This window comes from Marmota monax, unplaced genomic scaffold, assembly GCF_021218885.2.
Source record: "Marmota monax isolate L192 unplaced genomic scaffold, Marmota_monax_Labrador192_F-V1.1 WCK01_AAM20220418_F8-fsc00007, whole genome shotgun sequence".
Taxonomy (NCBI): Eukaryota; Metazoa; Chordata; class Mammalia; order Rodentia; family Sciuridae; genus Marmota; species Marmota monax.
The window spans coordinates 17,030,925-17,045,469 of record NW_026692781.1 but is presented as its reverse complement, the minus strand read 5'-3'; positions in this window follow the sequence as shown (position 1 = coordinate 17,045,469).

Below are 14,545 nucleotides of genomic sequence, written 5' to 3'. Positions count from 1 at the left end.
CTTCTTACCATTTCAGGATTCAGATCACCAAGATTTCCCTGAACTGTGTTCATGCCAATTGTACTAAAGCTCAAACCAGAATGGCCTTTAAAAATAAAAGGTAAAAGGATTTCTACAGAGTAAAAACAAAGGTTGGAGAAAAGCACACTTTAAAGAAAATAGAAACATGGTAGCAATGAAATTCATTATCCTTGCAAGGTTGCATCAAGAAGGGTCCTGTTCCTTCCTACAAAAACTACCCTGTTTCCCTAACTAAACGACATCTGAAACTCTGAAAAGCAAATTCAGAGTGGTGTAACTTGATAAAATATCAATAGCCCTGAGAATATTGCAGTATTTTATCAGTCATGTTATCTTTAGTTTGAATGAGTTTTAGAATCATTTCTAAGAGCAAATTTTAATAAGAGAGAAGGGGAAGAAGAATGAGGGAGGAAGACTAGTCTGAGCAGCTTGAGCAGTTCCATGCCAATAATAAATTACACTCAAAACTGGCACATGTAGCTAAGTCCATAAGTATGTTGGGGACCTTCCGTGTAAATGCAAATTTCACAAATTAATTTCCATGTAGAACACAATGGTTATTAAATGATAATCAATAAACATGCTAATTTAAATATATATTATTAAAGTGTAACAATAATTACAGCCATTGTTTAGGACTGAGATACATAGAGGATTTTCTTTTTCAGAAAGAAGAATTTTATCACTGACATTAAAATTGCCAATGTATGGTGACAATTAAAAGAACACTAACTTTAAGCCCATTTTGTTCTTTTTTTAATTTTCTAGAGACTACACAGCCCATACTGACTTCATCCAGGATGGTTTCTCCCATAACCTCATCCTTGAAGTTGGAATTACTCAGTCTTTTCAGTTTTACACCTGTTGTAGAAAGAACAAATCACAACTTAAATTGAGGTGATCCAACTAAGCCTGGTGTTCTTGTTAAGTCTTCTGCAAGCCAGGAAGTAACTGCAAGTCAGCAAGTATCCTCAGAGGGAGAAATTATTCACAAGCCATGTATTTGATAAGGGTTTAATATCTAAACACAAAAGGAACTCAAGCAATTCAATAGTAAGAAAGCAAATAACCCAGTTTTTTTTAAATGGGCAAAGAACCTGAACAGACATTCCTCAAAAGAAGACATAAAATGACCAATAGCTATATAAAAAATTCACAGCATCACTAATTATTAGGAAAATTCAAATTAAAGCTACAATGAGATATCACTTTACACCTCTTACAATTCCATTTATCAGAAAGATAAAAGGTAAGTGTTGAAAAGAATACAGAGAAAAGGGTATTCACATTTTGTTGGTGGAAATGTCAAATTAGTGGGGCCATTATGGAAGAGGGAATGGAGGTTTCTCAAAATTTATATATATATAATAGGTTTTGAGTCTATATACTTGTATACACACACACACACACACACACAGACACACACACTACATGTGATTCCCATAATTCTACTTATGGTTATCTATTCAAAGAAACTGAAATGAATGTGGAATGCTATCTCCATTCTCAGGTTCATTGCAGCATTATTTACAAATCTAACCTATAGAATGAACCTAAGTATCCGTCAATGGATAAATGGATTTTAAAATGTGGAAATGTGGCATACATATATACACAATGAAATACTAAAATACCATTTCACCTTTAAAAGGGAGGAATCCTGTCATTTGTGACAACATTAATGAATCTAGAGAATGTTATGCTAAGTAAAACAAGTCAGACATGAAAACAAACACAGCATCATCTCACTAAGATGTGAAACCTAATAAAATTGAACTCATAGAAGCAGAGACTAGCATCATGGTTCCCGGAGACAGGACGGGAAGAGGGAGGTAATGGGTATTGTTGATCAAGGATAAAAAGTTCCAGAAAGACAGGAGGAATAGGTTTTGAGATCTGTTGTACAACAGTCAATAAGAATGTTCTATATATTTCAAAAATACCTAAGTAAATTTCAAATATATTACCATAAAAATGATAGGCAAATGAGGTGATAGATATGTTAATTAGCTTGATTTAATTATTCCACATTGTATCTGTGTATCGAAACATCACTGTACCCCACAAATATATGTAATTATGGCTTGTCAATCACAAATAATATTAATGACAATTTCTTTAAAATACTCCTGCAAGCATTGCAGAGTCTATATACTTTCTTGACCTCACCAAAGAGCAAACATCTTGCAGAAACATATGTGAGTTTAACCTTCAACTAGTGTTATGGTGATTCCATCTGATGTTATTAAAACAGTGTAATTTAGGCAAGATGTAATATATACTAAAAGAGTTAAGCAAAACAGAAGACCATCAAATAAAGAACAGATCATGGTCTTCAACAGAAAATAAAAATAATTTTAATTTGAGCTCTCCCCAATACTTTGTATGACCTTTTGCTTGTTAATAATAATTTCAGCAAAAGTTGATTTAAAAAGTCAAATAAATCTAAATTTGACTTATAATGGAATTTTCTTTTTTAATTTTTGGAGAAAATAATTTTTTCTAGATCCAAACAAGCTACATGTGAATATGCAACAAATAACAATCCAATAAAATATAAAGAAATCACAAGGGCAATATTCACATAAATGCAAAAGAGAATATACCCATATAGTTAATCCCAATATTAATTTTTATAGAAACTGTTTTTAGACCCTTATAGATCAAAGTATAAGCCTCATTCTTTATAATAGCACAGTATTGAAAACATGAAAAGAAGATCTTTAAAATGTTGTATAGCTCTAAATATTGATTTAAGAGATGGCAAAATCCTAAGTGAGAGCAATTTATGAGGCATATTAAAATATTTTCTAATATTTTCCACAATAAAGATCATTTATCATATGTGACCATGAAAATATAAGCATGTTATATATAAAACATGGTTCACTTGTAAATGCATTAAGAATTTCAATTGCAACTACCTGAGTAAGTAATATAGTTGAGGTAAATTAATAGAGCTACAAAGGGAAAACCAATGATAATAGAAAGAAGAAATAAATAAAACAATTATAACATTTCTGTGAATCAAGATGGTAGAAGATAGCACCAATTCGCAAGGGAGCACAAGGACACACAGCCCTCTCACTGGGAAGATATACTCCTCTTTCCTGGGATGTTTTTTTTTTTTTTCATTCATTTACCAGATTCCTTCATGCATATACTGTGTACCTATTACACCTCAGATGAAATCCTAACTCTGGGCTGAATTCAAATAGCTCACAGACAAGTGACAGAGACAGACATGGAAAAAAACAAAATTACAGTGACATTACAGAAAGTGCTATAATGGATACAAGTACAAGAAATATGGATACAAAGGGAGCTCTCCTAGGACAATCTCAGTGGTTCAAATCAGGTTCACCTAAAGACACTGAATTCCAACCTTAAATAGTAAGTGAGAGTTAGCAAGGTGATAAAGAAGACCAAAGATATTCAAGGGGTGAACAATGGGACTAAGGTAAGAAAAACCATGCTGTGTGTATTTTGATACATCTGACACTTAGGTCCATGTGGGGAAGTGACAAGGCCTGAGTCTTGTTTGTACAGCGGAAAGGATGAAAATTGGACTTTATCCTGAAGGTGAAGAGGGAATTTAAACAGGAGAAATTGATTTTAACAAAGAAGTGACAAGCAAAGATTAGTTGCCAAATTTTCCCTCTGGAAATGTCTAGGATAAAGGATGTTTTTAAAAGGAAGCCAAAATAATAATAATGTTCCAATCAACTAGATGAGAAATGGAGAAAGCTTGCCTACTAAGCAAGGGGAAAGGGGGAAAGGGAAATACAAGAATGAAGAAACGTTTAAGAAAGAGAAACAATAGATTTTCATAGTTGGAATTATGTGCAAGCTAAATAAGGTGAGTCTGAGATGATTCCTTCAAGTACTGGGAAAATACTAGTAATTCTATCTATAAAAATAGGAAATGGAGAGATGAAGTTGAAATTTAATTAACAATAACTATACTTTAATCCAGCTTGATGTTTAAATGTGTCCTTAATTTTCCCACTGAATTTCCAACAATGTTATTAACACTGACCTCATTGAATAAAGCCAGCCAAATCTCTATGCTGAGACTCCATCACAAGCATCTTGAAATATGCAGAGTCAAATGTTTGTGGATTTGTGGGCTCAAGGTGCTGTCAACAATAACAATGTTCCAGGGGCTAGGGATGTGGCTCAAGCGGTAGCGTGCTCGCCTGTCATGCGTGCGGCCCAGGTTCGATCCTCAGCACCACATACAAACAAAGATGTTGTGTCCGCTGAAAACTAAAAAATAAATATTAAAAAATTCAAGAAAAAAACAATGTTCCAGTTAAAAAGAAATATAAAAAAAACTGATTTTATCTTCTCTTTTTCTATAACACACATATATAAGCTCCAAATATAATTCCATCCTTATAAAAAAGGATTCTGGGTGCAAGAATCCTTTAATCAAAATTACTACATCTCTAGCTCTGCCTTAGGTGTGCAACTGTTTTTTCAGAATGCTAATTTCCAAGCAACAGAATCAAAAGACTACTAAACACCAAGATGATAACTGTTTTTTCTTCCTTTATTGATTTTCTGCTTGAAACAGTAGACAGACACCAGTTGGCTCTTTGCATACCATACTTCATACCATACACTTCTAGTAAGTTGTTTTAGTTCTTGCCTCTGCTCACAATCTTTGCACTCTATAATTGTTTATGATGATCCAAGAGCTGGAAAAAACAGCCATCGGATATCTTCTACAGGTAAAAGGGTCATGGTCATGGTCATGGTCTCTCTGTAATTGTGCATTACAATAATCAAAAAGAGACACAAAAATTTGGAGCAAAAGAAAAGAGGTGAGGCAAATCACTACTAATGCTACCTAATTAAATCCTAAGCAGTTCTGACAATTATTTCACATGGAAGACAATTAAAATTTATCAAAATTATGTAAAAGATGAATGGATCTCAAACCTGATGTTGGTGAAAAGAACAAGTTACATGTAGCATGATGCCATTTACATAAATAAATAGTTTTAAAAAACCATATTGCCAAGAAATACATACATAGGTGGCTAAAGAGTAAAGAAAAGAAAAGATATTTTATCACAGAAATCAATTTAGGGAGATTCTTTCACAAAAATGAAGGAATATCTGGGAGGAAGAGCTTTCTGAAAGCAGTTGATGTCGTAATTTTTGACCTGGGATATGTTGCCCAGATGTTTTCTTTATAACAATTCATTATACTATACTTTGATGTTTTGATGTTCTTAATTTAAAAAATTTTAAAAAACAAAGCAAAGATTAGTTGCCAAATTAGACAAGCAAATATTAGTTGCCAAATGTTAGTGCACAGATAAGTGCACTAACATTTCTTCAAACAGATTATAACAATCCATGAAAAGTTCTTAACTGGCAAGTTCGTTGGAACAATTTCAATGAAGTCATTCAGAAAAAAAATTAGAGCCACAGGGGACACTATACAACAAAAGATAATGAGCCAAAGCTTTTTCCATTTTTATGAAAAATAGTTCCTGCATGAACATTTTTCAAAAAAATAGGAAGCAAAAGCTTGAAACTTTACAAAATTATGTAATTCTCAACAATGAATTTGTCAACCTCTGTTGAACTCTATCACCTCCAAATGGCTGAATTTCAATTTCCTGATCAGAAACTCCTCTGAAAACAAAATATTTACTAAGGGGTATGTGACACACCACACATCTCCTATGAAACACTGCTGGTACAGACCTAAGTCAACTTTTGTAGCATCTCTGTCATCCTCACTGCATGCCACATCATTCTTCTCACAATAATACTACCAACATCACTAAAACTACACCCACAAAAAACTGCATTATGGGTTCCACAAAAATATCAACTCTTGTTTAAGAAATAACATCAAAATAAACTTTGAAACATCAGGTCTGAAAATATTTTTTTTTTCTCAGTAAAGAACAGAGGCAAACATCAAAGGTTGGTTTGGGCACTTTTGCTTGCCCTGCATGATCCTCCATTATTTCCCTCAGTACCAATCAATCTATCCTAAATAAAAGAGTTTAAAAATTAATGAAAGAATGAGGAAAAGCATGCCTGATACGCTGCTTAAGGCAAGAGACTCAGTGCTCTTTTCTGTACTACTCATGTCCCACTATATCTGAAAATATTTGCTAAGTACACACCTATCAATCTTCATTAAACATGCTGTATTTTAAAAATTAATGTACTTCTCTGTATTTTTCAGGTGAAATATCTAGTTTTATTTGAGTTTATTTTAGATTACTGTCTAAAAACATGATACATAAGATACAGTGGTTCTAGTTTATAGAAATCATACCTAATATAGAAATTAACTAACAATTCAAGCCTGTAGCTTGGTAGTCACCAAACCACAGCCAATGAATCAATTAAGCAAAGACTTCTATTTAAGCAAAAGCTTCTTTGTATTCAAACATATATATGTGCCTACAGTATTTAGTTACAATCAGTACCGCATCATGAAGCAAGACCAAATCTTGAGTGAAGAAAGCACAAGTAACAGCAACTGTAATTCCTCATAGGACTAGTTTCTTTTCCATGAACTAGAGTAATCCCTGGCCCAGAACTACCAGATCCAAGGACACCAAATAACTTCAAATGAAATGAACACCAAAGATAAAGGATAAACAAAACAGATTCTTGGGGCTAAAAAGCACTTAAAATCATCAACTCAAATCATCTATCCAGCACTGCTCAATATTCCAATTAGTCATTTAGCCTTTATGGAACTTGCTGATTTTGAGAGTTACTGAGTACACATAGTTACAAATGCAGTGTATTTTCATTTACATAAATTTCAAAAACTGAGATCAGCACCTGACAATTGTTGGCCCTTGTTTTGTTGTTTCCTTTCCCTAAAAGCAGGAAGTTGGCTCTCACATTGATTGTGTTGTGGACTTTCTTCCACTATCAGTGTCCAAGCCTGTAGTTCATTGTCTGTTTTCCTGGGACTGAGTGATGAAGTGAAGTGAGACTCAAAGTACAGAATCTATTAAGTGGGTAGGGAGTAAAAAGTCCCCCATAAATGTCCTAACCCAAGCTTGGCTCCCCAATCCAGCTTCTTTGAAATTTTACAAGTATATAAGTATATTTATTCAGGTTTGTGCAATAAATAAACCTTGTGTATATATACCAAATCTCAAAGGTAATGTGAGAAGTACTTTGAAGCCCCTCATCCATGCTGTGATAGACATTATGAGACATATATGGGAAAACTGTGTACTAGATATAGTAATTGACTGTACCTGGAGAGGCCATGATGTTTTGGAAAGAGAGAGAACATTTGATCCAAATTCTAAAAGATAAGTAGATAGTCCTGGTAAATCAAAAGAGAAACAGCAACCCCAGTTAAAAAAGATAGTATTGGGAGGGAGAGGGCTGGGTTGTGGCTCAGTGGTAGAGTGGTTATTTTGCATACATGAAGCACTGGGTTCGATCCTCAGTACTACATAAAGTAAATAAATAAGTAAATAAAGGTATTGTGTCCATGTCCAACTAAAAGAAAATTTTTTTAAAAAGACAGTATGGGCAAAAATAGAAGGACATTAATCAGCAGATAAAAATTAAAGTGTTTTTCCTTATCTTCACGTGCTACTCACTATTGCACCCTAATGGTGAGCATTAACTCCACCTAAATGTAAGAATCTACGACAAACTGATGGAAATATGTTTACAGAACAAACAATAAAGTTATGCACATTTTAAGTGGAAAATAACTAACAAATTATGGGCAATTGGGATAGTAAGTAGGAAGAAGTATAGTAATTTTTCCATTTTTTCATGTCGTAGGTCAATAGACAGGATGCCAAAGCAACATTAAACCACTTTGGGTTATTGAAGGTCTTATGACCTCTCTATTTCTATCGCTTTCAATTCTTGCTTGAATTGCTGTCATCTCATCTGCCTTTCCCCCAGGCTTCCCACCTCTCAATGCATCCTGCAGTCACAGTTTGGTTATCAACTCCCCCAGGAAGTCTTCCTTGATCCCAGGTGTGTGTTATAAGACTCTTGTCATTGATTTCATAGTTCATTATACTTCCTCAAGTCAGAATTCATTACTTTGATTTGGAATTTTCTCTTTTCATCTCAATCATGAAGCTATATGGTGCATGGCAGCACTGGCCATAACCTTTCTATTGTATGTCCAGAAACCAACACAGTGCTTGGCTCACAGAAGCAGCCCAGTAAATATTTACAGGCTTAATATTAAGCAACGAGTTAGTTAGCTAAATGATATTTATTATGTATTAATTACAAGAAACATTCCTTTGAATACTTATTGACAAGTTATATGCATTTTATTTATGTGCATATATGTGTGATACATGTATATTTTTATTGGTGCATTTTAATTATACATAATAGTGGGATTCACTATGCCATTCTTGTACATGCACACAACATAATTTTCTCAATCTCCTTTCCCAGTACCTTCCCTTTTCCTCCTGTTCCTTCTCCCAATACAGTTGCTCTACTCAACTGATCTTCCTTCTAATAGTAGTAGTAGGTTTAGTAGTAGTAGTCTTTTAATTTTTGCATTATCATTATATATAATTATTTTTCCCTCTCTCTCTAGTTTTGAATATAAGAGAAAACATTTGACCCTTGACTTTGAGTCTTATTTCACTTTTGAGTGAAAGTCTTATTTTACTTTGAGTCTTATTTCTTCATTTTCATCCACTTAAAAACAAATAACATAACTTCACTCTTTTTTACATCTGAATGAAACTACATTTTGTAGTTACATTGCATTTTCTTACCCATTTATCTGTCAACAGGCACCTAGGCCGGTTCCATAACTTCGCTATCATGAGTTGTGCTATTATGAATGTTGGTATGCATGTATCACTATAGTATTCTCATTTTAGTTTTTTGGGATAAACACCAAGGAGTAAGATGACTGGATTATATGGTGGTTTCATTCCTAGTCTTTTGAGGAATCTCCATACTGCTTTCCAAACTGGTTGTACTAATTTGTAGTCCCACCAACAATGTGTAAGTGAACATTTTTTCCCACATCCTTGCCAGAATTTATTGTTATTTGTAATCTTGATGACTGTCATTCTAACTGGCATGTGATGAAATCTTAGTATAGTTTTGATTTGCATTTCCCTGATTGTTAAGGATGTTGAACATTTTTTCTCATATATTTGTTGGCTATTTGTATTTCTTCTTTTAAGAAATACCTGTTTAGTTTATTTGTCCATTTATTGGTTGGGTTGTTTATTTAATTATTTTTGGTGCTAAATTTTTTGAGATCTCTATATTTTTTTCATTCAGTGGGTAAGGAAATATAAAACTTCCAATTGAATTTTTACCAGAAATAATTTTGAGAAAAGTGAAATAGACTAAAGCAGAGCTTGAGTATATATCTTGCCAGATTAAAAAAAAATTATTAATAGTAATGTTCTTAGCTTCAATAATAGACATACAGGGCTGATAACCAGCCAAATCATATATGTAAGATATTCTAAATGTTTATAGTTGGAAGCTGCTCTGATTGATGTGTGCTGGTCGGGTGTCTATATAGCTGTATTTTTAATATCACCCTGTGTAAACACAAATGAGAAAACACAGATAAGCATATATTTGACAAAATTAGTTAAAAGTAGTGTCATGAAGTAATCTGTAGCCCACCACTGATTTTTATATCAGTGCCTTTCAAACTGTATGCTTGTGGCTCAGTGGTGAAGCGCTTGCCTTGCATGTGTGAGGCACTGGGTTCAATTCTCAGCACCGCATATAGATAAATGAATAAAATAAAGGTCCATCAACAACAACAAAAAAAATGTGCTTGTGATTCTGGGAGATGTTGTTGGAGGGTGGCAAAGTCAAACTATCTGGTCATAGCGCCAGCACCCTCTCAGAATATCTCAGTTGCAATCTGACCTCACCCTCTGGACCCAGTCACCTCTCTCTGAGAGAACTGAACATAAATCTGTTTCCTTTCTATTCCTTTCCTTAGTAAATGAGAACACAGCCACTCTGGGCTATACTAAGCTATTACTTTTCCATCTGAAGATCACCATCTTAGAGAAACAAAACTATGCAGTAATTATAGGTAACGACACTATTTCTGTGTTTCAGATTGAATCAAAGATGTTTCCTGGAGATCCTATAAAACTAAGCCTCAAAAGTCTTCTTATTACAGTGGGACAAAAAAAAAGAGAGAGAGAGACAGAGACAGAGAGAGCTGAAAGCAAGATCACCCTCAAATAGATGCTAAATTGGATTAAGTTTTACTACTTCATTTAGTTCCTATCATCTCATCCAGTTATCTAAATTTTTAGCATATTTATTGAAGTAGACCTGGCCAGTATAGCCAGTATGCTTTTCCTTTAGGGAATAGCTTTCCCCATGATAATCCTCTTTTGTTCATATGATTTGTGTAAGGCTGCCTCAACCCCAGGATAGCATGTTCCCCAAGCTAGAACAATCAAATTGTCTCTGGAACATTTGCCAAAGCCAGCTGCAAAGCACTCCAGATTGCCATGAGATCTGTAAATTAAGGACCCTGTAACCTGGAACTGCAGGGACTATGTGTCTCACAGTATAAAGAGTATGTACCCAAGAAAGCACTCAACACAGAGAAATGCAGATCTGAGAGACAGTGCATACTATGTTCAACATTAAGTCAATAAGAACTAGTGCCAAACAGATCCATCATCTTAAAAGTATAACTTTGGTTTGTTGAAATACAGAAAAAATAAGTTTTCTCCTCTTGTTAGAATAAAATCTTATATGTTCCAAAACTGGAAAATATCACATTAACTATTGTAAAGACTATGTAAAGACTAGGTAAAGACGTAAGGAGAGGAAAAAATATATGTCTTCCTAGGCTGAGAGAAAGGGCCTCATCCAAGAAAGACTTCCTACTTAAAGTATTTTTGTGTGTGTGTGCATCAGCTAAATCACAACCTACAGTCATTCCCTCTCCTTGTCATTTTTTTTCATTTGCTTTTATGGTCTACTTTATTGTGCGTTTTAATCACACATAATAGGGGGATTTATTATACCATATTAATACATGCACATAACATAATTTGATCAATCTCATTCCCCAGTACCTTCTCTTTCCCTCCCTTATCATTTACATTGCCATTGTACCCAAAATAATCTTAGGCCCTCCCAGAGACAGTCTAAACTGGGATGAAACCGAAATGCATAAAATAGCAAGCAGTCTAGCAAATGCAAGAGGTGAGCAGCCTAGCTGACAGCGTGGCAGAGTGAAAAGACAAGTAAAAGAATTTCTTGAAAAGACTTTTATGAAAATGTCTAGCACAGAGACTCACGCAAAAAGGTGCCCAATATTCCGTCTCTCCTTTGTTCAGCCAATTTCCGGGGTATCATTCATTTACTGTCTACATTTACTTTTCCCTAGTTGCTAATATTTTATTGCCATTTCTGAAAGGACTTCATAAGCAGAAGGTCTTTTCTTTGTCCATAAATTCTGGAGTGCATTCCTAAGAGTCAGTGTGGCTTAAAGAGCTTGGGAACAAGGTGTGACACCCGGGATCTCACGGTCAGCAGGTTGGTATGACATCCAAGACAGATCTGGGTCTTCCCTCTGGGAGACTATATAGTGCACTGTCTGCTGAATCATATCTGACTTTCATTTGGGTGAGGGGCAAGAAGACAGCCAAGAAGGGCAGACAGAACTCATCCGGCAAGTACAGAGGTCTTGCACTCTAAATAGGAGATTGATCCGCACATCTAAATCTGCAGCAGGGACTCAGGTAGGAAGTGTTTATGAGCCCAGCCATAAACCTCTCCAGCATACCTCCACCACATACTAAAGGGCTTGTGAGGAGAAAAGAAGCAATAAATCAGCAGCAAGAAAAGTCAAAGCTGATGCAACCAGGGAGGAAAATAAGGGGGTTCATAAATTCACACCCCCTATTCTAATCAAACTTAAAAAAATTGGGGCTCCAAATATTCTTAAACTTATTTTGTTTAAGTGTGACAGGACATGCTATTTCTGGTATCTGACCTTAGAACCTTGTCCAGTTTCTGATTTGAACAGCACTGTCATTGAACAGCCTGCCACAGACACGCACAATTAAATCATTCCTTAAGAGCCATTAGCATGGCAAAAACAATTGTTACCAAGGTTAATATCTTTAGTAACCTTTAAATCTATTCTAGACATAAGTCACCAAGTCTATATCAATAATTATTTGATTTGTAGATATTTCTGACAAATCAGAATAAAGAACCATCTCCCAAGATATACTATGATAAATGAAACAAAAGACCTGAAAGGTGATTGGAATATTTCTTCCTGAAGTAGCACAGTTTCAGTTATCAATTCTCACAATCAAAAGATTATTGCCATAGTCTCCAAAAAACTTCAAATCCATCAATCGTCATATCACTCTCATTTTGATGCAGAGAAGTGAGTAAACACATAAAGCAAGAAAATGTGCCAGTGTCACAAAGTAAACTAATGAACAGAGACATTTAAACAACATCACAGGTTTTCATTATGGAAAACCAAAATAATTAGCAGTTTTCACTGAAAATGCTTCCTACTTCTTTTACAAATCATTAAACAGAGGCACTTGTTTTCATGAAATTACTGTGCAATCCTATTTTTCTTTCATAATGTTCTTTTTTTGCCATTTCAAAATAATGGCTTAACTACTCATTAACACTTTAAACCTTGTGTAACTTTTTCACAATTTAAATTCAGGACAGGCCTTCTCAGATTTTTAAAGAAAAGTGTCAATGTAAAGTGGGACAAAGGCAGAATGTTGAGGAAGAGCGAACTGGTTAGAAAACTTACCCTTTGTTATGGTTTAGACATGAGATGCTCTCCCCAAAATTCATGCAAGACAGTTCAGGGGTGAGATGACTGGGTTATGAGTACCTTAAACTAATCAGTGTATGAGTCCACAAATAGGGATTAACTGGGTGATAACCATAGGCAGGTAGGGTGTGGCTGAAGGAGGTGGGTCCCTGGGGAGGTGGATGTTTGAGTATATATATATTGTCTGTGGTGAGAGTAGCTGTCTGTCTTTCTCAGCTTCCTGGTGCGATGTTCTAAGCTGTTTTCCTCTGCCATGGCCCTCCTGTCATGATGTGCTGCTTCATCTTGGGCCCAGAGAAATGGAACCAGCCATCTATAAACAGAACTTGTAAAACCATGAGCCCCTAATAAACTTCCGCCACTAAAGTTGTTCTAGTCAGGTCTTTTTGGTCAGAGCAGCAAAAAAGCTGACTAAAATACTCTACAAAGGAATTTTATTGGACTTTTAACCCAATTCCTTTTAGAACTGTAATGCCTTGAGATAAACAGATTTTTGAGTCAAAAAATCCTGCTTTGAAATCATTTTGTGTTATTTACTATATACTCCCACCACAGAAAATTTTAAGTGTCAAATTGACTGGGTCACAGGATGCCCACTTATCGGGTTTGACATCTGTTTCTTCCAAGAAACATCTGTGAAGATATTTCCATAAGAAATCTGCAACTTAAATAAAGTAAAACAGATGTCCCTCCCTAATGTGGGTAGACATCATCCAACCTGTTGAGGGCGTGAATGGAACAAAAAGGTAGAGGGCAGGATTGGCCTTCTCTCTGCCTGAGTCTTGAGCTCGAACATTTATCTTCTGCCTTCCATGCTCCTGATTCTCAGGCCTTGAACTGGAATCTGTACCATCAACTTTCTGACTCTGGGCCTTTGGACCATACCAACATTCCTTGCCATCCACAGAACGTAGGACTTCTCAGACTTCATAATTTTGTAAGTCAATACCTTATAATAAAACTCCTCCTAGACATAAATATATAAATATATATATATGTATATATACATATATACACACACATAAGTATATAAGATATATATCTTCCTCCCATTGATTCTGTTTCTCTAGAAAACCTAGATTAATACAATGCCTCAGAGCACCTACATTTTCATTTCTCTTAAGGGATGTAGGCTTAGGTCTGAACATGTTATTAAAACTTAAATTTTAACTACAAACCTTAATATCAACAAGCCACAAATTCTCAGCAATTACAAACTGAATGTGTATGCGCTTCTTATAATTTCAGCAATTAAGACAAATGATTCATCTATTTTAAGGGGAGCAAAAGCAGATCCATGATTGACAGAACTCAAAGTTGACTTTATCCTGAGAACTTTCACCTTTCCTAAGCAATACCACCGGATGAACAAAGAATGCCAATTTTGACTGATGTGATGATAACTGTCATTGAGGCTATATATGTGCATATCACCAAGAGAAACAGATCTATGATTCCCTAAGTCATATTTTGTTCAATAGATATTGAACAAATTTGTGCATGTGTGCACATGTGTGTGTGATTTGCTATTGAGAAAAACAGAAGTAAAAGCAGTCCTGACCTCCTGGAATCAAAACTTCTCCCTCACCGAGCCATCATTTCCACTGCTTTAGTTCAGGTTCCCTTTGCCCACAACTGATAATGCAAAAATAATTTTAATTTGAATCAAAAAATGCAGCAAATATTTGATAAATGTACCTGGGC